The sequence below is a fragment of the Scyliorhinus canicula genome, chromosome 18 (genome assembly GCF_902713615.1).
Source record: "Scyliorhinus canicula chromosome 18, sScyCan1.1, whole genome shotgun sequence".
In the NCBI taxonomy this organism is placed as follows: domain Eukaryota; kingdom Metazoa; phylum Chordata; class Chondrichthyes; order Carcharhiniformes; family Scyliorhinidae; genus Scyliorhinus; species Scyliorhinus canicula.
In genome coordinates this window covers 1,092,361-1,119,905 of record NC_052163.1, presented here as the reverse complement: position 1 = coordinate 1,119,905, position 27,545 = coordinate 1,092,361, and the positions used below count along the sequence as shown (strand labels likewise).

The 27,545-nt window shown below is 51.4% G+C and overlaps 1 long non-coding RNA gene across 1 annotated transcript; it reads right to left on the bottom strand.

The window, feature by feature from the left end:
• Positions 1-4,200: 4,200 nt before the first annotated feature.
• On the bottom strand, positions 4,201-19,222 carry LOC119953469. Its single transcript, XR_005458027.1, has 3 exons — positions 19,003-19,222; positions 16,761-16,851; positions 4,201-4,302 (listed from the first exon to the last, which is right to left on the bottom strand). It is a non-coding gene; the product is annotated as an uncharacterized LOC119953469 (long non-coding RNA).
• Positions 19,223-27,545: the final 8,323 nt, after the last annotated feature.

The window sequence follows — 27,545 nt, the reverse complement described above, 5'->3', positions numbered from 1 at the left end:
CCTCAGTACTGACTCCTCTGACAGTGCGGCACTCCCTCAGTACTGACTCTCTGACAGTGCGGCACTCCCTCAGTACTGACCCTCTGACAGTGCGGCACTCCCTCAGTACTGACCCTCTGTCAGTGCGGCACTCCCTCAGTACTGACCCTCTGACAGTGCGGCACTCCTTCAGTACTGACCCTCTGACAGTGCGGCACTCCCTCAGTACTGACTCTCTTGACAGTGCGGCACTCCCTCAGTACTGACCCTCTGACAGTGCAGCACTCCCTCAGTACTGACCCTCTGACAGTGCAGCACTCCCTCAGTACTGACCCTCTGACAGTGCGGCACTCCCTCAGTACTGACCCTCCGACAGTGCGGCACTCCCTCAGTACTGACCCTCTGACAGTGCGGCACTCCCTGAGTACTGACCCTTTGACAGTGCGGCACTCCCTCAGTACTGACCCTCTGACAGTGCGGCACTCCCTCAGTACTGACCCTTTGACAGTGCGGCACTCCCTCAGTCCTGACCCTCTGACAGTGCAGCACTCCCTCAGTACTGACCCTTTGACAGTGCGGCACTCCCTCAGTACTGACCCTTTGACAGTGCGGCACTCCCTCAGTACTGACCCTCTGACAGTGCAGCACTCCCTCAGTACTGACCCTCTGACAGTGCGGCACTCCCTCAGTACTGACAGTGCACCAAATATTGTGGATGTTTGAGGCAGAGACACTTTCAAATCTCTTCCCCCCTGCGGCTCACAGTGCGCGGCAGCTATTCTGCTCTGAGACTTGACCATTCAGAGTTTGTACTGAAGCAGATGGACGTAGCACAGAGGTTTCTGACCGGGGGGACGCAGTATTTGTCTAAACCTTCGGAGATGGTGCCTGCGAGACTTCAGGGACCGTGATGAAACGTAAGAACATAAGAACGTAAGAGGGATGGGAACCGATGCAGGAAGTTGGAAGGTAGTAAAACAGGGACAGAAGCAAAAGGAAGTAAGGGGGAAAAGTGCAAGGCAGAGAAGATATAGTCAAAAATCTAAAAGGGCGACAGTACAAGGTACAGTGACTGAGGGGAGCTCAGTGAATAGGCCCAGTAATAACAAAAGGAATAAAACTGGAGATGTTAAAATTCAAAACAGAGGTAAAAAAACCAACATAAGTGTACTTTACCTGAATGCTCGTAGTATTCGGAATAAAGTAAATGAGTTGGTGGCACAAATCATTGTGAATGACTATGATTTAGTGGCCATTACTGAAACATGGTTAAAGGATGGTCACGACTGGGAGTTAAATATCCGAGGGAATCAAACTATTCGGAAGGACAGAGTGGATGGTTAGGGAGGTGGTGTTGCTCTGTTATTTAAGGATGACATCCGGGTAATAGTAAGGGATGACATCGGTGCTATGGAGGATAAGGTTGAATCCATTTGGGTGGAAATCAGGAATAGTAAGGCGAAAAAGTCACTGAGAGGAGTAGTCTATCGGCCACCAAATAGTAACGAGATGGTGGGGCAGGCAATAAACAAAGAAATAACTGATGCATGTAGAAATGGTACAGCAGTTATCATGGGGGATTTTAATCTACATGTCGATTGGTTTAACCAGGTCGGTCAAGGCAACCTTGAGGAGGAGTTTATAGAATGTATCCGCGATAGTTTCCTAGAACAGTATGTAATGGAACCTACGAGGGAACAAGCGGTCCTAGATCTTGTCCTGTGTAATGAGACAGGATTGATTCATGATCTCATAGTTAGGGATCCTCTCGGAAGGAGCGATCACAATATGGTGGAATTTAAAATACAGATGGAGGGTGAGAAAGTAAAATCAAATACTCGTGTTTTGTGCTTAAACAAAGGAGATTATAAGGGGATGAGAGAAGAACTAGCTAAGGTAGACTGGGAGCTAAGACTTTATGGTGGAACAGTTGAGGAACAGTAGAGAACCTTCCAAGCGATTTTTCACAGTGCTCAGCAAAGGTTTATACCAACAAAAAAGAAGCACGGCAGAAAGAGGGAAAATCGACCGTGGATATCTAAGGAAATAAGGGAGAGTATCAAATTGAAGGAAAAAGCATACAAAGTGGCAAAGATTAGTGGGAGAACAGAAGACTGGGAAATCTTTAGGGGGCAACAGAAAGCTACTAAAAAATCTATGAAGAGTAAGATAGAGTATGAGAGTAAACTTGCTCAGAATATAAAAACAGACAGCAAAAGTTTTTACAAATATATAAAACAAAAAAGAGTGGCTAAGGTAAATATTGGTCCTTTAGAGGATGAGAAGGGAGTTTTAATAATGGGAGATGAGGAAATGGCTGAGGAAATGAACAGGTTTTTTGGGTCGGTCTTCACAGTGGAAGACACATATAAAATGCCAGTGACTGATAGAAATGAGGCTATGGCAGGTGAGGACCTTGAGAGGATTGTTATCACTAAGGAGGTAGTGATGGGCAAGCTAATGGGGCTAAAGATAGACAAGTCTCCTGGCCCTGATGGAATGCATCCCAGAGTGCTAAAAGAGATGGCTAGGGAAATTGCAGATGCACTAATGATGATTTACCAAAATTCACTGGACTCTGGGGTGGTCCCGGTGGATTGGAAATTAGCAAACGTGACACCACTGTTTAAAAAAGGAGGTAGGCAGAGAGCAGGAAATTATAGGCCAGTGAGCTAAACTTCGGTAGTAGGGAAGATGCTGGAATCTATCATCAAGGAAGAAATAGCGAGGCATCTGGATAGAAATTGTCCCATTGGGCAGACGCAGCATGGGTTCAAAAAGGGGAGGTCGTGACTAACTAATTTAGTGGAATTTTTTGAGGACATTACCAGGGCAGTAGATAACGGGGAGCCAATGGATGTGGTATATCTGGATTTCCAGAAAGCCTTTGACAAGGTGCCACACAAAAGGTTGCTGCATAAGATAAAGATGCATGGCATTAAGGGTAAAGTAGTAGCATGGATAGAGGATTGGTTAATTAATAGAAAGCAAAGAGTGGGGATTAATGGGTGTTTCTCTGGTTGGCAATCAGTAGCTAGTGGTGCCCCTCAGGGATCCGTGTTGGGCCCACAATTGTTCACAATTTACATAGATGATTTGGAGTTGGGGACCAAGGGCAATGTGTCCAAGTTTGCAGATGACACTAAGATGAGTGGTAAAGCGAAAAGTGCAGAGGATATTGGAAGTCTGCAGAGGGATTTGGATAGGTTAAGTGAATGGGCTAGGGTCTGGCAGATGGAATACAATGTTGACAAATGTGAGGTTATCCATTTTGGTAGGAATAACAGCAAACGGGATTACTATTTAAACAATAAAATATTAAAGCATGCCGCTGTGCAGAGAGACCTGGGTGTGCTAGTGCATGAGTCACAGAAAGTTGGTTTACAGGTGTAACAGGTGATTAAGAAGGCAAATGGAATTTTGTCCTTCATTGCTAGAGGGATGGAGTTTAAGACTAGGGAGGTTATGTTGCAATTGTATAAGGTGTTAGTGAGGCCACGCCTGGAGTATTGTGTTCAGTTTTGGTCTCCTTACTTGAGAAAGGACATACTGGCACTGGAGGGTGTGCAGAGGAGATTCACTAGGTTAATCCCAGAGCTGAAGGGGTTGGATTATGAGGAGAGATTGAGTAGACTGGGACTGTACTCGTTGGAATTTAGAAGGATGAGGGGGGATCTTATAGAAACATTTAAAATTATGAAGGGAATAGATAGGATAGATGCGGACAGGTTGTTTCCACTGGCGGGTGACAGCAGAACTAGGGGGCATAGCCTCAAAATAAGGTGAAGTAGATTTAGGACTGAGTTTAGGAGGAACTTCTTCACCCAAAGGGTTGTGAATCTATGGAATTCCTTGCCCAGTGAAGCAGTTGAAGCTCCTTCATTACATGTTTTTAAGATAGAGATAGATAGTTTTTTGAAGAATAAAGGGATTAAGGATTATGGTGTTCGGGCCGGAAAGTGGAGCTGAGTCCACAAAAGATCAGCCATGATCTCATTGAATGGCGGAGCAGGCTCGAGGGGCCAGATGGCCTACTCCTGCTCCTAGTTCTTATGTTACTGTGGGGAAACTGGCAGCAGCCAGTGAGAAACCCATGGTGAACACCTCTGTAGACCACGGCCCTGTCGCTCTGTCAGTCGGCAAGTTAATATCAGGCAGCTATGCGAAGTTTGCTGGCTGGTGCACAGGTTAGAGATTCCACTCAGAATTGACAGTCCTTACCTGGCTGTGCGAGGGAGGGCAGAAACGCACAGTATGACTGACAGGAGAGTTTTGATGAAGAGGTTTTCCGTGATGAACTAGTTACCGGTTTGCATTTTGTTGCTGTAACAGAAGAAGGGGTGTGAGTGAGATCAGTGTGACAGAGAAGGTCCCGACTGCCTGTGAGCCACAACCTTAAAAACCTAATGCGTGTTTCTGAAAATATAAATCACAGAACAATACAGTGTAGTAAAGACCCTTTGGCCCATCTGCCGCCAAAAAACACCTGACCTGCTCACCTAATCCCATTTGCCAGCACTTTGCCTCTACCCCCTCCCAGGCAGCGTGTTCCTGACCGTCACCACCCTCCCAGGCAGTGTGTTCCAGCCTCTACCACCCTCCCAGGCAGTGCGTTCCAGACCTCACCACCCTCCCAGGCAGTGTGTTCCTGACCATCACCACCCTCCCAGGCAGTGTGTTCCTGACCGTCACCACCCTCCCAGGCAGTGTGTTCCTGACCCTCACCACCCTCCCAGGCAGTGTGTTCCAGCCTCAACCTCCCTCCCAGACAGTGTGTTCCTGACCGTCACCACCCTCCCAGGCAGTGTGTTCCTGACCGTCACCACCCTCCCAGGCAGTGTGTTCCTGACCGTCACCACCCTCCCAGGCAGTGCACGTTACAGACCCTCACCACCCTCCCAGGCAGTGTGTTCCAGCCTCTCCCACCCTCCCAGGCAGTGCGTTCCAGACCCTCTACCACCCTCCCAGGCAGTGTGTTCCTGACCGTCCCCACCCTCCCAGGCAGTGCGTTCCAGACCCTCTACCCCCTCCCAGGCAGTGTGTTCCTGACCCTCTACCACCCTCCCAGACAGTGTGTTCCTGACCGTCGCCACCCTCCCAGGCAGTGCGTTCCTGACCCTCTACCACCCTCCCAGGCAGTGTGTTCCAGCCCGTCACCACCCTCCCAGGCAGTGTGTTCCTGACCAGTCACCACCCTCCCAGGCAGTGTGTTCCTGACCGTCACCACCCTCCCAGGCAGTGTGTTCCTGACTGTCACCACCCTCCCAGGCAGTGTGTTCCTGACCCTCACCACCCTCCCAGGCAGTGTGTTCCTGACCATCACCACCCTCCCAGGCAGGGCGTTCCAGCCTCTACCACCCTCCCAGGCAGTGTGTTCCAGACCGTCACCACCCTCCCAGGTAGTGCGTTCCTGACCGTCACCCCCCTCCCAGGCAGTGTGTTCCAGACCCTCACCACCCTCCCAGGCAGTGTGTTCCAGACCCTCACCACCCTCCCAGGCAGTTCCAGACCGCCACCATCATCTGGGTAAAAATGTTTTTCCTCAAATCCCCCCTAAATCTCCCACCACTCACCTTGTGTCCATCTCGTAGCCGACCCGTCAACTAAGGGGAACAGCTGCTCCCTATCCACCCTGTCCATGCCCCTCTTAATCCTGTCCACCTCGATCATAATCTTGTCCACCTCAGTCAGGTCACCCCTCAGTCTTCTCTGCTCCAGCGAAAACAACCCAAGCCTATCCAACCTCTCTTCATAACGTAAATGTTCATCCCAGGCAACAACCTGGTGAATCTCCTCTGCACCCCTTCCAGTCCAATCACATCCTTCCTTTAATGTGGCGATCATTATTCACACAGTGCTCCAGCTGTGGCCTCACCGAAGTTCTCCAACTCCAACATGACCTCCCTGATTTTGCAATCCATGCCGCGATTAAGAAAGGCATATGGACCATGTGCCTTTTCACCCCCTCTTAACCTGCCCTCAGTTCCTTTCATTCTTAACTCATCTCATTTTATGTTATTGTGTTTTCAGTCTCAATGGGAGAGATGTGGACACAGAGCGATATTCCCTCTTTGAAGATCTCCACCTGTGCAGAATGTGGAACAGGAACCTCACAAACAGCTCATTCTGCCTTGGGCTAGAGACTGCTGATTTGTGCTGTTATTTATTCCTTTTAATATCGTACAAAATTAAGTTTTAATGAGTGGAACATTATAAATCATTTTTCAGCATTTTCTTTTTGATTATAAATCATCATATGCGTCATGATTACTGAACCATTGAACAAAGACAAATCTGAAAGAAATGATCAGTTGAGACAATAAAATTGACAAAAAAGCCATTTAGTGATTCTACATTTCCAGGAACATTTCCACTGTTGATTTACCAGCCTGTGAAACACCACTGAATCGAAAACAAGCTCGGACATACATCTGGGCGATTGATAGTCCATTTATTCAAACCAAAATCATTAACAGACAGGGGAAGAAGCATTTTCAATGCATCAAGGAACAGCTGGAATGAAAGAGCAGACAAAAGGTGCAAAAAGCCGATGTTGAAAGAGGGTCATTGAATTCATTTGGTCAGATTAACGAGAAAGACACCTCAGAATGTAAAGCGGTAGGGGTCTGTCCATGTAAAACACACAGCGCAGGAAGGGTCTGTCTGTGTAAAACACACAGCGCAGGAAGGGTCTGTCTGTGTAAAACACACAGCGCAGGAAGGGTCTGTCCATGTAAAACACACAGAGCAGGAAGGGTCTGTCCATGTAAAACACACAGCGCAGGAAGGGTCTGTCTGTGTAAAACACACAGCGCAGGAATGGTCTGTCCATGTAAAACACACAGCGCAGGAAGGGTCTGTCTGTGTAAAACACACAGTGCAGGAAGGGTCTGTCTGTGTAAAACACACAGTGCAGGAAGGGTCTGTCCATGTAAAACACACAGCGCAGGAAGGGTCTGTCTGTGTAAAACACACAGCGCAGGAAGGGTCTGTCTGTGTAAAACACACAGCGCAGGAAGGGTCTGTCTGTGTAAAACACACAGCGCAGGAAGGGTCTGTCCATGTAAAACACACAGCGCAGGAAGGGTCTGTCCATGTACAACACACAGAGCAGGAAGGGTCTGTCTGTGTAAAACACACAGAGCAGGAAGGGTCTGTCTGTGTAAAACACACAGAGCAGGAAGGGTCTGTCTGTGTAAAACACACAGCGCAGGAAGGGTCTGTCTGTGTAAAACACACAGAGCAGGAAGGGTCTGTCTGTGTAAAACACACAGAGCAGGAAGGGTCTGTCCATGTAAAACACACAGAGCAGGAAGGGTCTGTCTGTGTAAAACACACAGAGCAGGAAGGGTCTGTCTGTGTAAAACACACAGAGCAGGAGGGGTCTGTCTGTGTAAAACACACAGAGCAGGAAGGGTCTGTCTGTGTAAAACACACAGAGAAGGAAGGGTCTGTCTGTGTCAAACACACAGCGCAGGAAGGGTCTGTCTGTGTAAAACACACAGCGCAGGAAGGGTCTGTCTGTGTAAAACACACAGAGAAGGAAGGGTCTGTCTGTGTAAAACACACAGAGCAGGAAGGGTCTGTCTGTGTAAAAGACACAGCGCAGGAAGGGTCTGTCTGTGTAAAACACACAGCGCAGGAAGGGTCTGTCTGTGTAAAACACACAGAGCAGGAAGGGTCTGTCTGTGTAAAACACACAGAGCAGGAAGGGTCTGTCTGTGTAAAACACACAGCGCAGGAAGGGTCTGTCTGTGTAAAACACACAGCGCAGGAAGGGTCTGTCTGTGTAAAACACACAGCGCAGGAGGGGTCTGTCTGTGTAAAACACACAGAGCAGGAGGGGTCTGTCTGTGTAAAGCACACAGAGCAGGAAGGGTCTGTCCATGTAAAACACACAGCGCAGGAAGGGTCTGTCTGTGTAAAACACACAGCGCAGGAAGGGTCTGTCTGTGTAAAACACACAGCGCAGGAAGGGTCTGTCCATGTAAAACACACAGCGCAGGAAGGGTCTGTCCATGTACAACACACAGCGCAGGAAGGGTCTGTCTGTGTAAAACACACAGAGCAGGAAGGGTCTGTCTGTGTAAAACACACAGAGCAGGAAGGGTCTGTCTGTGTAAAACACACAGAGCAGGAAGGGTCTGTCTGTGTAAAACACACAGAGCAGGAAGGGTCTGTCTGTGTAAAACACACAGCGCAGGAAGGGTCTGTCTGTGTAAAACACACAGAGCAGGAAGGGTCTGTCTGTGTAAAACACACAGAGCAGGAAGGGTCTGTCTGTGTAAAACACACAGCGCAGGAAGGGTCTGTCTGTGTAAAACACACAGAGCAGGAAGGGTCTGTCTGTGTAAAACACACAGCGCAGGAAGGGTCTGTCTGTTTAAAACACACAGAGCAGGAGGGGTCTGTCTGTGTAAAACACACAGAGCAGGAAGGGTCTGTCTGTGTAAAACACACAGAGCAGGAGGTGTGTGAGAGAGAGGGAGAGGTGAGTGTGAGAAAGAGGGAGAGTGTGTGTGAGAGAGAGGGAGAGGAGAGTGCGATAGTCCAGTGTCTGACTCTATAGTGCGATAGCCCAGTGTCTGACTCTATAGTGCGATAGTCCAGTGTCTGACTCTATAGTGCGATAGCCCAGTGTCTGACTCTATAGTGCGATAGCCCAGTGTCTGACTCTATAGTGCGATAGCCCAGTGTCTGACTCTATAGTGCGATAGCCCAGTGTCTGACTCTATAGTGCGATAGCCCAGTGTCTGACTCTATAGTGCGATAGCCCAGTGTCTGACTCTATAGTGCGATAGCCCAGTGTCTGACTCTATAGTGCGATAGCCCAGTGTCTGACTCTATAGTGCGATAGCCCAGTGTCTGACTCTATAGTGCGATAGCCCAGTGTCTGACTCTATAGTGCGATAGTCCAGTGTCTGACTCTATAGTGCGATAGTCCAGTGTCTGACTCTATAGTGCGATAGCCCAGTGTCTGACTCTATAGTGCGATAGTCCAGTGTCTGACTCTATAGTGCGATAGCCCAGTGTCTGACTCTATAGTGCGATAGCCCAGTGTCTGACTCTATAGTGCGATAGCCCAGTGTCTGACTCTATAGTGCGATAGCCCAGTGTCTGACTCTATAGTGCGATAGTCCAGTGTCTGACTCTATAGTGCGATAGCCCAGTGTCTGACTCTATAGTGCGATAGTCCAGTGTCTGACTCTATAGTGCGATAGCCCAGTGTCTGACTCTATAGTGCGATAGCCCAGTGTCTGACTCTATAGTGCGATAGCCCAGTGTCTGACTCTATAGTGCGATAGCCCAGTGTCTGACTCTATAGTGCGATAGCCCAGTGTCTGACTCTATAGTGCGATAGCCCAGTGTCTGACTCTATAGTGCGATAGTCCAGTGTCTGACTCTATAGTGCGATAGCCCAGTGTCTGACTCTATAGTGCGATAGCCCAGTGTCTGACTCTATAGTGCGATAGCCCAGTGTCTGACTCTATAGTGCGATAGTCCAGTGTCTGACTCTATAGTGCGATAGCCCAGTGTCTGACTCTATAGTGCGATAGCCCAGTGTCTGACTCTATAGTGCGATAGCCCAGTGTCTGACTCTATAGTGCGATAGCCCAGTGTCTGACTCTATAGTGCGATAGCCCAGTGTCTGACTCTATAGTGCGATAGTCCAGTGTCTGACTCTATAGTGCGATAGCCCAGTGTCTGACTCTATAGTGCGATAGTCCAGTGTCTGACTCTATAGTGCGATAGTCCAGTGTCTGACTCTATAGTGCGATAGTCCAGTGTCTGACTCTATAGTGCGATAGCCCAGTGTCTGACTCTATAGTGCGATAGCCCAGTGTCTGACTCTATAGTGCGATAGCCCAGGTCTGACTCTATAGTGCGATAGCCCAGTGTCTGACTCTATAGTGCGATAGCCCAGTGTCTGACTCTATAGTGCGATAGTCCAGTGTCTGACTCTATAGTGCGATAGCCCAGTGTCTGACTCTATAGTGCGATAGCCCAGTGTCTGACTCTATAGTGCGATAGTCCAGTGTCTGACTCTATAGTGCGATAGTCCAGTGTCTGACTCTATAGTGCGATAGCCCAGTGTCTGACTCTATAGTGCGATAGCCCAGTGTCTGACTCTATAGTGCGATAGTCCAGTGTCTGACTCTATAGTGCGATAGCCCAGTGTCTGACTCTATAGTGCGATAGCCCAGTGTCTGACTCTATAGTGCGATAGCCCAGTGTCTGACTCTATAGTGCGATAGTCCAGTGTCTGACTCTATAGTGCGATAGCCCAGTGTCTGACTCTATAGTGCGATAGCCCAGTGTCTGACTCTATAGTGCGATAGCCCAGTGTCTGACTCTATAGTGCGATAGTCCAGTGTCTGACTCTATAGTGCGATAGTCCAGTGTCTGACTCTATAGTGCGATAGTCCAGTGTCTGACTCTATAGTGCGATAGCCCAGTGTCTGACTCTATAGTGCGATAGCCAGTGTCTGACTCTATAGTGCGATAGCCCAGTGTCTGACTCTATAGTGCGATAGTCCAGTGTCTGACTCTATAGTGCGATAGCCCAGTGTCTGACTCTATAGTGCGATAGTCCAGTGTCTGACTCTATAGAGCGATAGCCCAGTGTCTGACTCTATAGTGCGATAGCCCAGTGTCTGACTCTATAGTGCGATAGTCCAGTGTCTGACTCTATAGTGCGATAGCCCAGTGTCTGACTCTATAGTGCGATAGCCCAGTGTCTGACTCTATAGTGTGATAGTCCAGTGTCTGACTCTATAGTGCGATAGCCCAGTCTGGACTCTATAGTGCGATAGCCCAGTCTGGACTCTATAGTGCGATAGCCCAGTGTCTGACTCTATAGTGCGATAGCCCAGTGTCTGACTCTATAGTGCGATAGCCCAGTGTCTGACTCTATAGTGCGATAGTCCAGTGTCTGACTCTATAGTGCGATAGCCCAGTGTCGACTCTATAGTGCGATAGCCCAGTGTCTGACTCCATAGTGTATAGCCCAGTGTCTGACTCTATAGTGCTATAGTCCAGTGTCTGACTCTATAGTGCGATAGCCCAGTGTCTGACTCTATAGTGCGATAGCCCAGTGTCTGACTCTATAGTGCGATAGCCCAGTGTCTGACTCTATAGTGCGATAGTCCAGTGTCTGACTCTATAGTGCGATAGCCCAGTGTCTGACTCTATAGTGCGATAGCCCAGTGTCTGACTCTATAGTGCGATAGTCCAGTGTCTGACTCTATAGTGCGATAGTCCAGTGTCTGACTCTATAGTGCGATAGCCCAGTGTCTGACTCTATAGTGCGATAGTCCAGTGTCTGACTCTATAGTGCGATAGCCCAGTGTCTGACTCTATAGTGCGATAGCCCAGTGTCTGACTCTATAGTGCGATAGCCCAGTGTCTGACTCTATAGTGCGATAGCCCAGTGTCTGACTCTATAGTGCGATAGCCCAGTGTCTGACTCTATAGTGCGATAGTCCAGTGTCTGACTCTATAGTGCGATAGTCCAGTGTCTGACTCTATAGTGCGATAGTCCAGTGTCTGACTCTATAGTGCGATAGCCCAGTGTCTGACTCTATAGTGCGATAGCCCAGTGTCTGACTCTATAGTGCGATAGCCCAGTGTCTGACTCTATAGTGCGATAGTCCAGTGTCTGACTCTATAGTGCGATAGCCCAGTGTCTGACTCTATAGTGCGATAGCCCAGTGTCTGACTCTATAGTGCGATAGCCCAGTGTCTGACTCTATAGTGCGATAGCCCAGTGTCTGACTCTATAGTGCGATAGTCCAGTGTCTGACTCTATAGTGCGATAGCCCAGTGTCTGACTCTATAGTGCGATAGCCCAGTGTCTGACTCTATAGTGCGATAGCCCAGTGTCTGACTCTATAGTGCGATAGTCCAGTGTCTGACTCTATAGTGCGATAGCCCAGTGTCTGACTCTATAGTGCGATAGTCCAGTGTCTGACTCTATAGTGCGATAGTCCAGTGTCTGACTCTATAGTGCGATAGCCCAGTGTCTGACTCTATAGTGCGATAGTCCAGTGTCTGACTCTATAGTGCGATAGTCCAGTGTCTGACTCTATAGTGCGATAGTCCAGTGTCTGACTCTATAGTGCGATAGTCCAGTGTCTGACTCTATAGTGCGATAGTCCAGTGTCTGACTCTATAGTGCGATAGCCCAGTGTCTGACTCTATAGTGCGATAGTCCAGTGTCTGACTCTATAGTGCGATAGCCCAGTGTCTGACTCTATAGTGCGATAGCCCAGTGTCTGACTCTATAGTGCGATAGTCCAGTGTCTGACTCTATAGTGCGATAGTCCAGTGTCTGACTCTATAGTGCGATAGCCCAGTGTCTGACTCTATAGTGCGATAGCCCAGTGTCTGACTCTATAGTGCGATAGCCCAGTGTCTGACTCTATAGTGCGATAGTCCAGTGTCTGACTCTATAGTGCGATAGCCCAGTGTCTGACTCTATAGTGCGATAGCCCAGTCTGGACTCTAGTGCGATAGCAGTGTCTGACTCTATAGTGCGATAGTCCAGTGTCTGACTCTATAGTGCGATAGCCCAGTGTCTGACTCTATAGTGCGATAGTCCAGTGTCTGACTCTATAGAGCGATAGCCCAGTGTCTGACTCTATAGTGCGATAGCCCAGTGTCTGACTCTATAGTGCGATAGCCCAGTGTCTGACTCTATAGTGCGATAGCCCAGTGTCTGACTCTATAGTGCGATAGCCCAGTGTCTGACTCTATAGTGTGATAGCCAGTGTCTGACTCTATAGTGCGATAGTCCAGTGTCTGACTGTATAGTGCGATAGTCCAGTGTCTGACTCTATAGTGCGATAGCCAGTGTCTGACTCTATAGTGCGATAGTCCAGTGTCTGACTCTATAGTGCGATAGCCCAGTGTCTGACTCTATAGTGCGATAGTCCAGTGTCTGACTCTATAGAGCGATAGCCCAGTGTCTGACTCTATAGTGCGATAGCCCAGTGTCTGACTCTATAGTGCGATAGCCCAGTGTCTGACTCTATAGTGCGATAGCCCAGTGTCTGACTCTATAGTGCGATAGCCCAGTGTCTGACTCTATAGTGCGATAGCCCAGTGTCTGACTCTATAGTGCGATAGCCCAGTGTCTGACTCTATAGTGCGATAGCCCAGTGTCTGACTCTATAGTGCGATAGTCCAGTGTCTGACTCTATAGTGCGATAGTCCAGTCTGGACTCTATAGTGCGATAGCCCAGTGTCTGACTCTATAGTGCGATAGTCCAGTGTCTGACTCTATAGTGCGATAGCCCAGTGTCTGACTCTATAGTGCGATAGTCCAGTGTCTGACTCTATAGTGCGATAGCCCAGTGTCTGACTCTATAGTGCGATAGCCCAGTGTCTGACTCTATAGTCATGATGTGGAGATGCCGGCGTTGGACTGGGGTGAGCACAGTAAGAAGTCTTACAACACCAGGTTAAAGTCCAACAGGTTTGTTTCAAACACGAGCTTTCGGAGCACGGCTCCTTCTTCTGGTGAATGGAAAGGCTTGTTCCAGAAATGTTTATATAGACACAGTCAGAGATGCCCCGGAATGCGAGCACCTGCAGGCAATCAAATCATCAAAGATGCAGAGAGAGAGGTAACTCCAGGTTAAAGAGGTGTGAATTGTCCCAAGCCAGTTCAGTCGGTAGGCCTCTGCAAGTCCAGGCTTGTTGGTGGGGGCCGAATGTAATGCGACATGAATCCCAGAGATTCGCAAGCCCACAGATAATCTCACGATGCTCCACTTCTCCAGCTTTCACCCGAAACACATTAAAGAAGCCATCCCCTATGGACAAGCCCTCCGTATACACAGGATCTGCTCAGACAAGGAGGAGCGCAACAGACACCTACAGATGCTGAAAGATGCCCTCGTACGAACGGGATATGGCGCTCGACTCATTGATCGACAGTTCCACCGCGCCACAGCAAAAAACCGCACCGACCTCCTCAGAAGACAAACACGGGACACCACTGACAGAGTACCCTTCGTCGTCCAGTACTTTCCTGGGGCGGAGAAACTACGACATCTTCTTCGCAGCCTCCAACACATCATCAGCGAGGATGGACATCTTGCCAAGGTCATCCCCACACCCCCACTACTGGCCTTCAAACAACCGCGCAACCTCAAACAAACCATTGTTTGCAGCAAATTACCCAGCCTTCAGAACAGCAACCACAACACCACAAAACCCTGCCAGGGTAATCTCTGCAAGACATGCCAGATCATCGACATGGACACCACCATTACACGTGGAAACACCACCCACCAGGTACGCGGCGCATACTCGTGCGACTCGACCAATGTAGTCTACCTCATACGCTGCAGGAAAGGATGTCCCGAAGCGTGGTACATTGGCGAGACCATGCAGACACTGCGACAACGAATAAACGGGCATCGTGCGACTATCAACAGGCAGGACTGTTCCCTTCCAGTTGGGGAACACTTCAGCAGTCAAGGACATTCAGCCTCTGATCTCCGGGTCAGCATTCTACAAGGAGGCCTTCAGGAGACGCGACAACGCAAAATTGCTGAGCAAAAACTTATAGCTAAGTTCCGCACGCATGAATGCGGACTCAACCGGGATCTGGGATTCATGTCGCATTACATTCGGCCCCCACCAACAAGCCTGGACTTGCAGAGGCCTACCGACTGAACTGGCTTGGGACAATTCACACCTCTTTAACCTGGAGTTACCTCTCTCTCTGCATCTTTGATGATTTGATTGCCTGCAGGTGCTCGCATTCCGGGGCATCTCTGACTGTGTCTATATAAACATTTCTGGAACAAGCCTTTCCATTCACCTGAAGAAGGAGCCGTGCTCCGAAAGCTCGTGTTTGAAACAAACCTGTTGGACTTTAACCTGGTGTTGTAAGACTTCTTACTGACTCTATAGTGTGATAGCCCAGTGTCTGACTCTATAGAGCGATAGCCCAGTCTGGACTCTATAGTGCGATAGCCCAGTGCCTGACTCTATAGTGCGATAGCCCAGTCTGGACTCTATAGAGCGATAGCCCAGTGTCTGACTCTATAGTGCGATAGTCCAGTGCCTGACTCTATAGTGCGATAGCCCAGTGTCTGACTCTATAGTGCGATAGCCCAGTGTCTGACTCTATAGTGCGATAGTCCAGTGTCTGACTCTATAGTGCGATAGCCCAGTGTCTGACTCTATAGTGCGATAGCCCAGTGTCTGACTCTATAGAGCGATAGCCCAGTGTCTGACTCTATAGTGCGATAGCCCAGTGTCTGACTCTATAGTGCGATAGCCCAGTGTCTGACTCTATAGTGCGATAGCCCAGTGTCTGACTCTATAGTGCGATAGCCCAGTGTCGACTCTGTAGTGCGATAGTCCAGTGTCTGACTCTATAGTGCGATAGTCCAGTGTCTGACTCTATAGTGCGATAGCCCAGTGTCTGACTCTATAGTGCGATAGCCCAGTGTCTGACTCTATAGTGCGATAGTTCAGTGTCTGACTCTCTTGTGCGATAGTCCAGTGTCTGACTCTATAGTGCGATAGCCCAGTGTCTGACTCTATAGTGCGATAGCCCAGTGTCTGACTCTATAGAGCGATAGCCCAGTGTCTGACTGTATAGTGCGATAGTCCAGTGTCTGACTCTATAGAGCGATAGCCCAGTGTCTGACTCTATAGTGCGATAGCCCAGTGTCTGACTCTATAGTGCGATAGCCCAGTGTCTGACTCTATAGTGCGATAGCCCAGTGTCTGACTCTATAGTGCGATAGTCCAGTGTCTGACTCTATAGTGCGATAGCCCAGTGTCTGACTCTATAGTGCGATAGCCCAGTGTCTGACTCTATAGTGCGATAGCCCAGTGTCTGACTCTATAGTGCGATAGCCCAGTCTGGACTCTATAGTGCGATAGCCCAGTGTCTGACTCTATAGTGCGATAGCCCAGTGTCTGACTCTATAGTGTGATAGCCCAGTGTCTGACTCTATAGTGCGATAGCCCAGTCTGGACTCTATAGTGCGATAGTCCAGTGTCTGACTCTATAGTGCGATAGTCCAGTGTCTGACTCTATAGTGCGATAGCCCAGTGTCTGACTCTATAGTGCGATAGCCCAGTGTCTGACTCTATAGAGCGATAGCCCAGTGTCTGACTCTATAGTGCGATAGCCCAGTGTCTGACTCTATAGAGCGATAGCCCAGTGTCTGACTCTATAGTGCGATAGCCCAGTGTCTGACTCTATAGTGCGATAGCCCAGTGTCTGACTCTATAGTGCGATAGCCCAGTGTCTGACTCTATAGTGCGATAGCCCAGTGTCTGACTCTATAGTGCGATAGCCCAGTGTCTGACTCTATAGTGCGATAGCCCAGTGTCTGACTCTATAGTGCGATAGCCCAGTGTCTGACTCTATAGTGCGATAGCCCAGTGTCTGACTCTATAGTGCGATAGCCCAGTGTCTGACTCTATAGTGCGATAGCCCAGTGTCTGACTCTATAGAGCGATATCCCAGTGTCTGACTCTATAGTGCGATAGCCCAGTGTCTGACTCTATAGTGCGATAGCCCAGTGTCTGACTCTATAGTGCGATAGCCCAGTGTCTGACTCTATAGTGCGATAGCCCAGTGTCTGACTCTATAGTGCGATAGTCCAGTGTCTGACTCTATAGTGCGATAGTCCAGTGTCGCTCTCCTGACAATAATACTGGGAAATGGGGTCCACCACACTGTAAAAGACAAAAGACACACCAATATCTAGGGGTCAGTAGTTTCAAACTCTAAAGCTGTCACATACCGTCCTTCCCACCAATCGATGGCAGCTTGCAGTTCATCCTCGCTTTCGGTGGCTGTGTGTCGGCTCTGGGCACAACTGTGTCTCCCCATTGCTGGAGAGCAAAGAGACATTATCACCAGATTGCTGCCATATCTTTGTGTTTGAGTCAATCATCTTTACGTTCTGTATTTTTTGTCTCCTGCTTGCTGGCCCTGTCACACTGGACATTATGTGTAGAAACATCCATAAAAATAAAAGCAGGAGGAGGCCATTCAGCCCCTCGAGCCTGCTCTACCATTCATTATGAGCATGGCTGATCATTAAGTTCAGTACCCTGATCCCGCCTTCCACCAATCCCTCGATCCCTTTAGCCCCAAGAGCTATATCTAATTCCTTCTTGAAATCACGTTGTGGCCTCAACTACTTTCCGTGGGAGTGAATTCCACAGATTGACCACTCTCTGGGTGAATAAATTTCTCCTCATCTCTACCCCATACCCTGTGGTCCTAACTGATTCAATCTCTCCTCACACGTCAGTCCCGCCACCCCAGGAATCAGCCTGGTAAACCTTCGCTGCTCTCCCTCCATAGCGAGAACATCCTTCCTCAGATATGGACACCAAAACTGCCCACAATACTCCAGGTGTGGCCAAACCAATGCCCTATATAATTGCAGTAAACTATGTCTATTCATATACTCCAATCCTCTCGCTATGAAGGGCAATATACATTTACCCTCTTTACTGCCTGCTGCACCTGCATGCATACTTTCATCGACTGAAGCACGAGGACACCAAGGTCTCGCTGAGTATCCACACCTCTCAATTTGCACCCATTCAAATAATAATCTGCTTTCCCATTGTTGCTACTGAAGTGGATAACCTCACATTTATCCACATTATACTGCATCCGCCGTGCACCTGCCCACTCACTCAGCCTGTCCAAATCCCACTGAAGCATCTCTGCATCCTCCTCACAGCTCACCCTCCCACACAACTTTGTATCATCAGCCAATTTGGAGATAATATATTTACTTCCCTCGTCCAAATCATTAATATATAATGTGATTAGTTGGATTCCTCGCACGGATCCCTGCGGTACCCCACTAGTCGCTGCCTGACTATCTGAAAACAACCCATTAATTCCAATTTTTTGCTTCCTGTCTGCTAACCAGCTTTCATAGAATCATAGACTTTACAGTGCAGAAGGAGGCCATTCAGCCCATTAGGTAGATTGGCCATGCTAAATTGCCCGTAGTGTCCTAAAAAGTAAGGTTAAGGGTTGGTGGGGTTGTTGGGTTACGGGTATAGGGTGGATACGTGGGTTTGAGTAGGGTGATCATTGCTCGGCACAACATCGAGGGCTGAAGGGCCTGTTCTGTGCTGTACTGTTCTATGTTCTATGAGTCTGCACCAGCCCTTGGAAAGAGCACCCTACTTAAGCCCATGCTCCACCCTATCCCTGTAACCCCACCTAACCTTTTGTTGGACACTAAGGGCAATTTATCATGGCCAATCAACCTAACCTGCACATCTTTGGACTGTGGCAGGAAACCGGAGCATCCGGAGGAAACCCACACAGACAGTGCGGACTACTCACAGTGGTAACCACTGTGCTACCATGCCACCCATTCTATCCACCTCAAGACACTACCCGTAATCCCGTGTGCTTTAACTTTACATAGTAATTTGCTACGTGAGACCTTCTTGAAAGCCTTCTGAAAGTCTAAATAAACCATATCCACTGGTTCTCCCTGGTCAACTCTACCTAGTTACATCTTCAAAGAATTCTAGTAGATTTATCAAGCATGATTCCATTTCGTAAATCCACGCTGACTTTGTCTGATTACACTGCTGCTTTCCAAATGCTGTGAAACCCTTGATAATGGACTCCAGCAACTTCCCTACTACCGACGTTAGGCTCACTGGTCTATAGTTCCCTGTTTTCTCTCTACCTCCCTTTTTGAATAGCGGGGTTACATTCGCTACCCTCCAATCTGGAGGAACCATTCCAGAGTCCACAGAATTTTGGAAAATGACCACCAATTGATCTATATTTTGTTTGTAACTGGAATCCAGGGATCCAGTTAAGGAAATTGTTTCTTGTCTAGCAGCTCTCAATGATTCGGCTGATTATGGACCTTTGTGCCACAGAAGCAAATGCAGCCATGTCATCTGAGAGGAGGCGGGACATCAGATTGATTCTTATCAAATTCTTGACCTTTACATCTGTCTATCCTGACCAAACTCCCTCTCTGTTCAGACCTTTGTGCCCAGGTTTTCATCCATGATCTGGGTTGGATGGTGGTCGTATCCCTTTGTGCCACGCCGATGATAACCATAGGTCAGTGTGTGACTTCCACCGCAGCTTCGGGCATTCACCGGAAAGTTCTCTATCAGCTCTGAAATTCGCTCCCTGGCAAAAGGGAAACAGGGTGATAATGAGGGACCGATGAAATGGTCCAATGGTAAAGAAATCCCGAACAAAAATGACCAGAGCTGGTATTCCTGACCTGATTCCCACCTAGATTATCAACCTTGACCTCAGATGGTCAATCTCACTTGTATCCCCAACCCTTTCCCAATCACACTCCCTCAGGCCCACTCCTTGGAAACGCCCCTCAGGTCACTTACAATGACAATTCCAGGGCGCGATCTAACGGCCACGTTGTGTCCGGCGTGCGAGCCGGTTAGATCGTGGGAGAGGCCAAAATGGGGACCCCATCTGGTTTCTGATCTAAGCAGCTCGCTCCTGTTGGTGGGTTCTGGATTTCGTTGTGCCGAGATGTCGTTGACAGGATGGACTATCTAACGGTCTCTGGTGATCAGACCCCTCCCCAGCGAGCAGTCACATGGCGCCCTTTAGCATCTATTTAGCAATGGCTGCTGTGGGGACTGGAGAAGGTGAGTAGCCATCTTTGAAATCGAACATTCAGCCGGGGGGGCTCTGGAGATGCTCGGGAGGGAGGTGGAGGGAGGTGGAGGGAGGTGGGGGAGAGCCTCCAAGGGGGACAGGTCCTGTTGGGGTGAATGGGCACCATCGGTACGGGGATGGGTAGGGGTTGACCCTGGGGTGGGCGGTGATGGGCTCAGTCCCTGCGGGTCCAACAGAACACCCCCCTGGATTGTGTGGATCTATATCAAGGCCCTGCTGCCTGCCCGGCCCACTGAACACCCTCAGGACAGAGCCCTGTTTGTGGTAATATGGTGAAGGTCTAACTCCCGCTGAGAGTGCTGGCCTCTGTCTGCACATCTGAAAGCTATTAGGGAATGTTAGTGACATGAACACTTCACAGCTACAGGTTGTGTTTGCTGCTTGCTCCTGCTGGTGGCTGTATTTGCCTGGAGGCTGCTGTTGCTGTTCCTTTTCTGTAGCCAGAAAGGATAATTCTTTCTAAGATACCTGGGTCCTGGAACACCGGGAGTCCAGAAGGCAATCTGGTTTGAAGCAAGAAGACGCTGTGGGACCTGCTGCGTGACATTGATCCAAATGGGCCACCTGATGAGGCTGTTGTAGAAATGCTTCTGCAGATTGCTGCTGTTTTTGTTGCTGGTGTAGTTAGTGCTGTGTGTAACTGTCATGTCGCCGCAGGTTAAACATGCTGGAAGTCACGGATGTTTAACTGCACCTTGAGCACCAGTGGAATATGTGGTTGGCAGGATTTGGTTGTGATGAGGTTGGGCCGTGTGGGAGGGGTCTGCAAAGCTGCAGCTCCTGGACGGAGAATGGCTCTGATACGTGGAACAAGTCACACATTGATCATTTCTACGACAAAGTTCTGGACAGGATAACACAATCTCGGTTTATTCTCCATTTTGTTGAGGAACCTGCGAGGGTGATACATTGGACCGGATTCTCCCCCCCCCCCCCCCGGATGGGCTGAGTCCCCGATGGCGTCACTTGTGTGTGGTATTTCGGGAATTCGGCCTGGTGGCTGCAGTCCAGCGCTGATCCACAGGCCGGGAAGGGGGGGGGGGGGGGATGGCAGTACAGTTGGGGGTTGGTCCGGAGGTGGCGAGCCTGGCCAAAATGGGTCAGTATTTGGGAGGCCGGGTCACGCGCAGCTGAGGCCATATTGCCGGCGTGCCTGTTGCAGACCGCTGCTGTGCGCGACCACAGACCCGGCAATTCTCTGTCCGTATTGGCAACTAGAGCCGATTCCCACGCCGGTGCCACCGCTTAGTCTCAATATCGGAGAATCCAGCCCCGTGCGTTTGGCTATTTTTGTAAAATTGAGCTGATATATCTTTCCATCAGCACCAATTTGGAATCTAGACGTTTCCTTGTTGATTAATGGTTCGTGTGAAATGTGGAGGCAGCCTCCAGCTGGGCCCTGGCAGCCACGGGCTGGGCCTTGGCAGCTCCAGCTGGGCCTCGGCAGCTCTGGCTGGGCCTCGGCAGCTCGGGCTGGGCCCCGGCAGCCTCGGGCTGGGCCCCGGCAGCTCCGGCTGGGCCTCGGCAGCTCCGGCTGGGCCCCGGCAGCCTCGGGCTGGGCCCCGGCAGCTCCGGCTGGGCCTCGGCAGCGACGGGCTGGGCCCCGGCAGCTCCGGCTGGGCCTCGGCAGCTCCGGCTGGGCCTCGGCAGCTCCGGCTGGGCCCCGGCAGCTCCGGCTGGGCCTCGGCAGCTCCGGCTGGGCCTCGGCAGCCTCGAGCTGGGCCTCGGCAGCTCCGGCTGGGCCCCGGCAGCCTCGGGCTGGGGCTCGGCAGCTCCGGCTGGGCCTCGGCAGCTCCGGCTGGGCCCCGGCAGCTCCGGCTGGGCCTCGGCAGCTCCGGCTGGGCCCCGGCAGCCACGGCTGGGCCTCGGCAGCCTCGGGCTGGGCCCCGGCAGCTCCGGCTGGGCCTCGGCAGCGACGGGCTGGGCCCCGGCAGCCTCGGGCTGGGCCCCGGCAGCTCCGGCTGGGCCTCGGCAGCTCCGGCTGGGCCTCGGCAGCTCCGGCTGGGCCCCGGCAGCTCCGGCTGGGCCTCGGCAGCCTCCGGCTGGGCCTCGGCAGCCTCCGGTTGGGCCTCGGCAGCTCCGGCTGGGCCCCGGCAGCCACGGCTGGGCCCCGGCAGCCTCCGGCTGGGCCTCGGCAGCCTCCGGTTGGGCCCCGGCAGCTCCGGCTGGGCCTCGGCAGCTCCGGTTGGGCCCCGGCAGCCTCCAGCTGGGCCCCGGCAGCTCCGGCTGGGCCTCGGCAGCCTCCGGCTGGGCCTCGGCAGCTCCGGCTGGGCCCCGGCGGTGCTATGTCTTTTCGTCCGACGTCATTTTGTCCGATGATTTTTTTTGTCAAAGACTTTTTGTAACTTGACTTTTTGTAAATAGAAATCTTCTCTAATGCACATAGCAAGGTATAATATGTAATAAAGGATAGATATTATCGTTCTCTTTCTTAATTCGCCCATCCCGAAATGGCAAAGTTCATTGTGTCAACGAAGAGCAAAAGGAAGGTAGCTGATGGAAATAACTATATCTACGATTTTCATTCGAGCAGTCCAAACCTAGGAAAAGAATACTGGAGATGTGAGAAAAGAAGGCTATGTTCAGTGCGGATTCACACGGTAACGGAAAACAATGAGCCGAAAATTATTTATTTTTCTAATGAGCACCTTCATCCAGCTGATGTTGATTCGTTAAAGTTCGCGTAGCATACTAGCGGCCAAGTTTACGCAGCTATCAGAAAATACCTGCTCTCAACTCCCTAGGTTGCCCGTCGTCTCAAGGGCTATTCAAAGGTGCCGACAAAAAAATTCTGGATTTCCCGCTAATCCAGCGGCTAGACACGGTTTTGAAATACCTGACAAATATTGTAAACTTGACAATGGCGAACAGTTTCAGAGATACGATTCGGGAGCCGAGGATCAACAGCGCTTACTAGTATTCGCATCAGAAAGTGCTCTTCAGGATTTAGCATCATATTGTCATTGGGCATGCGATGGGACATTCAAGATTGTGCCACAACAGTGGTTTCAACTGTTCTGCATTCATGTACAAGTTAAAGGAAGCAATTTTCCACGGGTCTTTGCATTACTGCCGAATAAAAGAAAGCAGACATACAAATTATTTTTTGACCAATTGAAAATTATGCAACCTAATGCAGATCCGATTGATATCATGGCAGATATCGAAGTTGCAGTTCACAAGGCAATTAATTCATCATTCCTTAATTCATCTGTCGTGGCATGTTTGTTTCATTTGAGCCAATCTGTGTTTCGAAAAATTACCGATTTAGGCCTCAAAGAAAAATACAATACAGACTCTGAATTCTGTCTTAAAATTCGATGTTTTTCAGCATTAGCTTTCCTCCCCGTTGAAGATGTCGAAGAAGCTTATGAAGATTTGATAGACGATGAAGAAATACCTGCTGAATTCATCGTTTACTTCGACTTGACTTACATAGGCATTGTGAGAGGACGTGGTGCCAGACGAAGGAGAGAAACACCTACATTCCCGACAGCTGTATGGAATGTTAATCAGCGTGTTCTACAAGATCTACCGAGAACAAATAATGCTGCTGAGGGGTTTCATTCTGCGATAAAGCGTTCAGCGGGTGGAGCTCATTTGAATATCTGGAGGTTAATCAAAACTCTGAAGGAAGAGGAAGGGTTCATAATCGGCAAAAAGGCTCAAATTCTTCGGGGAGATCAGTCGACTTCATGTACGCGATATAAGAAAATAACTGAACGCCTCAAAAGATTGGTCGTTGAATATGGTTCTACAACAAAAATTGATTTCTTGAGGAATGTTGCTTACAATTTACATCAATTTTAAGTAACTTTAAGAATTTTTAAATACATTTTCCAACTGTATTCTCTAAGTGATGTGATATCTTTCGGGAATTTTAAGTAATTAGTAAACTTTTAGAATTTTTAACTGCATTTTTCAACTTTTGCTGTATTTTATTTGCATTTTATCAATTAAATGGTTTTCTACGGAGTTTATTTGTAATTGGATAATTGGACAAAAAGACTTTGGACCAAAAGACGTGCGGACAAAAAGACATGGATGAAGTGTCGTTGGACGAAAAGACGCGACACGGGGCTCGGCAGCTCCAGCTGGGCCTCGGCAGCCACGGGCTGGGCCTCGGCAGCTCCAGCTGGGCCTCGGCAGCTCCAGCTGGGCCTCGGCAGCTCCGGCTGGGGCTCGGCAGCTCCGGCTGGGCCTCGGCAGCTCCGGCTGGGGCTCGGCAGCCTCCCGCTGGGGCTCGGCAGCCTCGGACTGGGGCTCGGCAGCTCCGGCTGGGCCTCGGCAGCTCCGGCTGGGCCTCGGCAGCTCCGGCTGGGCCTCGGCAGCCTCCGGCTGGGGCTCGGCAGCTCCGGCTGGGCCTCGGCAGCCTCAGGCTGGGCCCCGGCGCTGCGGATATCCTTGCAGCCAGAGGGGGGGGGGGGGGGGGGGGGGGGGGGGGGGTGCATGGATCGGTGCAAGTTATGTTCCCAGCGGGAATCCGGGTCTGGTATCCATGGCCCCCTGCTGTGGACAGGGGGCGTGTGTGCTCAGCGGGATCCTGCAGCTCAACCAGCTGCGTGGATGGAATCCTGAGAGAAGGCAGAGAACGGAAGGATGGTGACGGCGGATTCTCCCAGGGTAGAAGCCAAAACTGATTGTCGATCTCTCTAATTCATCACAGGTTTCACGTTGTGGATGGTATTGTGAACCCCACAGCAGCTGCCCTCATGGTGTTGGGGTCAATCCAGGCGGCCAGACGCCGGAGACGGCAGCAACATGGACAGAGCTGGAGGCAGCTGCTCCTGTGCAGGGCCCCAAACCCACCCTCAGGATACAGCTGCCCATCAGGCCAGGGAGAGACCCAGAGCAGGTCTGGGTGGTCTGCTGCGTCCTCCACAACGTGCCACAGCAGTGGGACCCAGATAGAGGGACATGCGGCCTTGTCTGAGTAAGTGGATAAGGTGGGGCTGGACCCAGCCGGGCCCTCCCAAACACCCGGTACTACACCCCCTCCCAAACACCCGGTACTACCCCCCCTCCCAACACCCGGTACTACCCCCCCCTCCCAAACACCCGGTACTACCCCCCCTCCCAAACACCCGGTACTACCCCCCCTCCCAAACACCCGGTACTACCCCCCCTCCCAAACACCCGGTACTACCCCCCCTCCCAAACACCCGGTACTACACCCCCTCCCAAACACCCGGTACTACCCCCCCTCCCAAACACCCGTACTACCCCCCCTCCCAAACACCCGGTACTACCCCCCCCTCCTCAAACACCCGGTACTACCCCCCCCCCCAAACACCCGGTACTACCCCCCCTCCCAAACACCCGGTACTACCCCCCCCTCCCAAACACCCGGTACTACCCCCCCTCCCAAACACCCGGTACTACCCCCCCCTCCCAAACACCCGGTACTACCCCCCCCTCCCAAACACCCGGTACTACCCCCCCTCCCCAAACACCCGGTACTACCCCCCCTCCCAAACACCCGGTACTACCCCCCCTCCCAAACACCCGGTACTACCCCCCCTCCCAAACACCCGGTACTACCCCCCCCCTCCCACACACCCGGTACTACCCCCCCTCCCAAACACCCGGTACTACCCCCCCCTCCCAAACACCCGGTACTACCCCCCCTCCCAAACACCCGGTACTACCCCCCCCCCTCCCAAACACCCGGTACTACCCCCCTTCCCAAACACCCGGTACTACCCCCCCTCCCAAACACCCGGTACTACACCCCCTCCAAAACACCCGGTACTACCCCCCCCTCCCAAACACCCGGTACTACCCCCCCTCCCAAACACCCGGTACCACCCCCCTCCCAAACACCCGGTACTACCCCGCCCCTCCCAAACACCCGGTACTACCCCCCCTCCCAAACACCCGGTACTACCCCCCCTCCCAAACACCCGGTACTACCCCCCCTCCCAAACACCCGGTACTAACCCCCCCCACCCTCCCAAACACCCGGTACTACCCCCCCCCCTCCCAAACACCCGTACTACCCCCCCCTCCCAAACACCCGGTACTACCCCCCTCCCAAACACCCGTACTAGCCCCCCCTCCCAACACTCCGGTACTACCCCCCAAACACCCGGTACATACCCCCCCCCCCCTCCCAAACACCCGGTACTACCCCCCCTCCCAACACCCGGTACTACCCCGCCTCCCAAACACCCGGTACTACCCCCTCCCAAAACACCCGGTACTACCCCCCCCTCCCCAAACACCCGGTACTACCCCCCCCCCTCCCAAACACCCGGTACTACCCCCCCTCCCAACACCACGGTGCTACAAACCCCCTCCCAAACACCCAGTACTACCCCCCCTCCCAAACACCCGGTACTACCCCCCCTCCCAAACACCCGGTACTACCCCCCCCTCCCAAACACCCTGTACTACCGCCCCCTCCCAACACCCGTTACTACCCCCCCCCAAACACCCGGTACCACGCCCCCCCCAAACACCCGGTACTACCCCCCCCTCCCAAACACCCGGAACTACCCTCCCCCCAAACACCCGGTACTACCACCCCTCCCAAACACCCGGTACTAGCCCCCAACCACCCGGTACTACCCCCCCCAAACACCCGGTACTACCCCCCCCTCCCAAACACCCGGTACTACCCCCCCTCCCAAACACCCGGTACTACCCCCCCTCCCAAACACCCGGTACTACCCCCCCCCTCCAACCCGGTACTACCCCCCCTCCCAAACACCCGGTACTACCCCCCCTCCCAAACACCCGGTACTACCCCCCTCCCAAACACCCGGTACTACCCCCCCCTCCCAAACACCCGGTACTACCACCCCCTCCCAAACACCCGGTACTACCCCCCCTCCCAAACACCCGGTACTACCCCCCCTCCCAAACACCCGGTACTACCCCCCCCTCCCAAACACCCGGTACTACCCCCCTCCCAAACACCCGGTACTACCCCCCCCTCCCAAACACCCGGCACTACCCCCCCCCCCTCCAAAACACACAGTACTACCCCCCAAACACCCGGTACTACCCCCTCCCAAACACACGGTACTACCCCCCAAACACACGGTACTACCCCCCTCCCAAACACCCGGTACTACCCCCCCCTCCCAAACACCCGGTACTACCCCCCCTCCCAAACACCCGGTACTACCCCCCCCCAAACACCCGGTACTACCCCCCCCCCCAAACACCCGGTACTACCCCCGCTCCCTATGGTGTGTTGGCCTTTATTGGTAGAGGGATTGAGTTCCGGAGCCATGAGGTCATGTTGCAGTTGTACAAAACTCTAGTACGGCCGCATTTGGAGTATTGCGTACAGTTCTGGTCGCCTCATTATAGGAAGGACGTGGAAGCTTTGGAACGGGTGCAGAGGAGATTTACCAGGATGTTGCCTGGTATGGAGGGAAAATCTTATGAGGAAAGGCTGATGGACTTGAGGTTGTTTTCGTTAGAGAGAAGAAGGTTAAGAGGTGACTTAATAGAGGCATACAAAATGATCAGAGGGTTAGATAGGGTGGACAACGAGAGCCTTCTCCCGCGGAAGGGGGTGGCTAGCACGAGGGGACATAGCCTTAAATTGAGGGGTAATAGATATAGGACAGAGGTCAGAGGTAGGTTTTTTACGCAAAGAGTGGTGAGGCCGTGGAATGCCCTACCTGCAACAGTAGTGAACACGCCAACATTGAGGGCATTTAAAAGTTTATTGGATAAGCATATGGATGATAAGGGCATAGTGTAGGTTAGATGGCCTTTAGATTTTTCCCATGTCGGTGCAACATCGAGGGCCGAAGGGCCTGTACTGCGCTGTATCGTTCTATGTTCTACGTTCTATGTTCTATGTACCCCCCCTCCCAAACACCCGGTACTACCCCCCCCAAACACCCGGTACAAG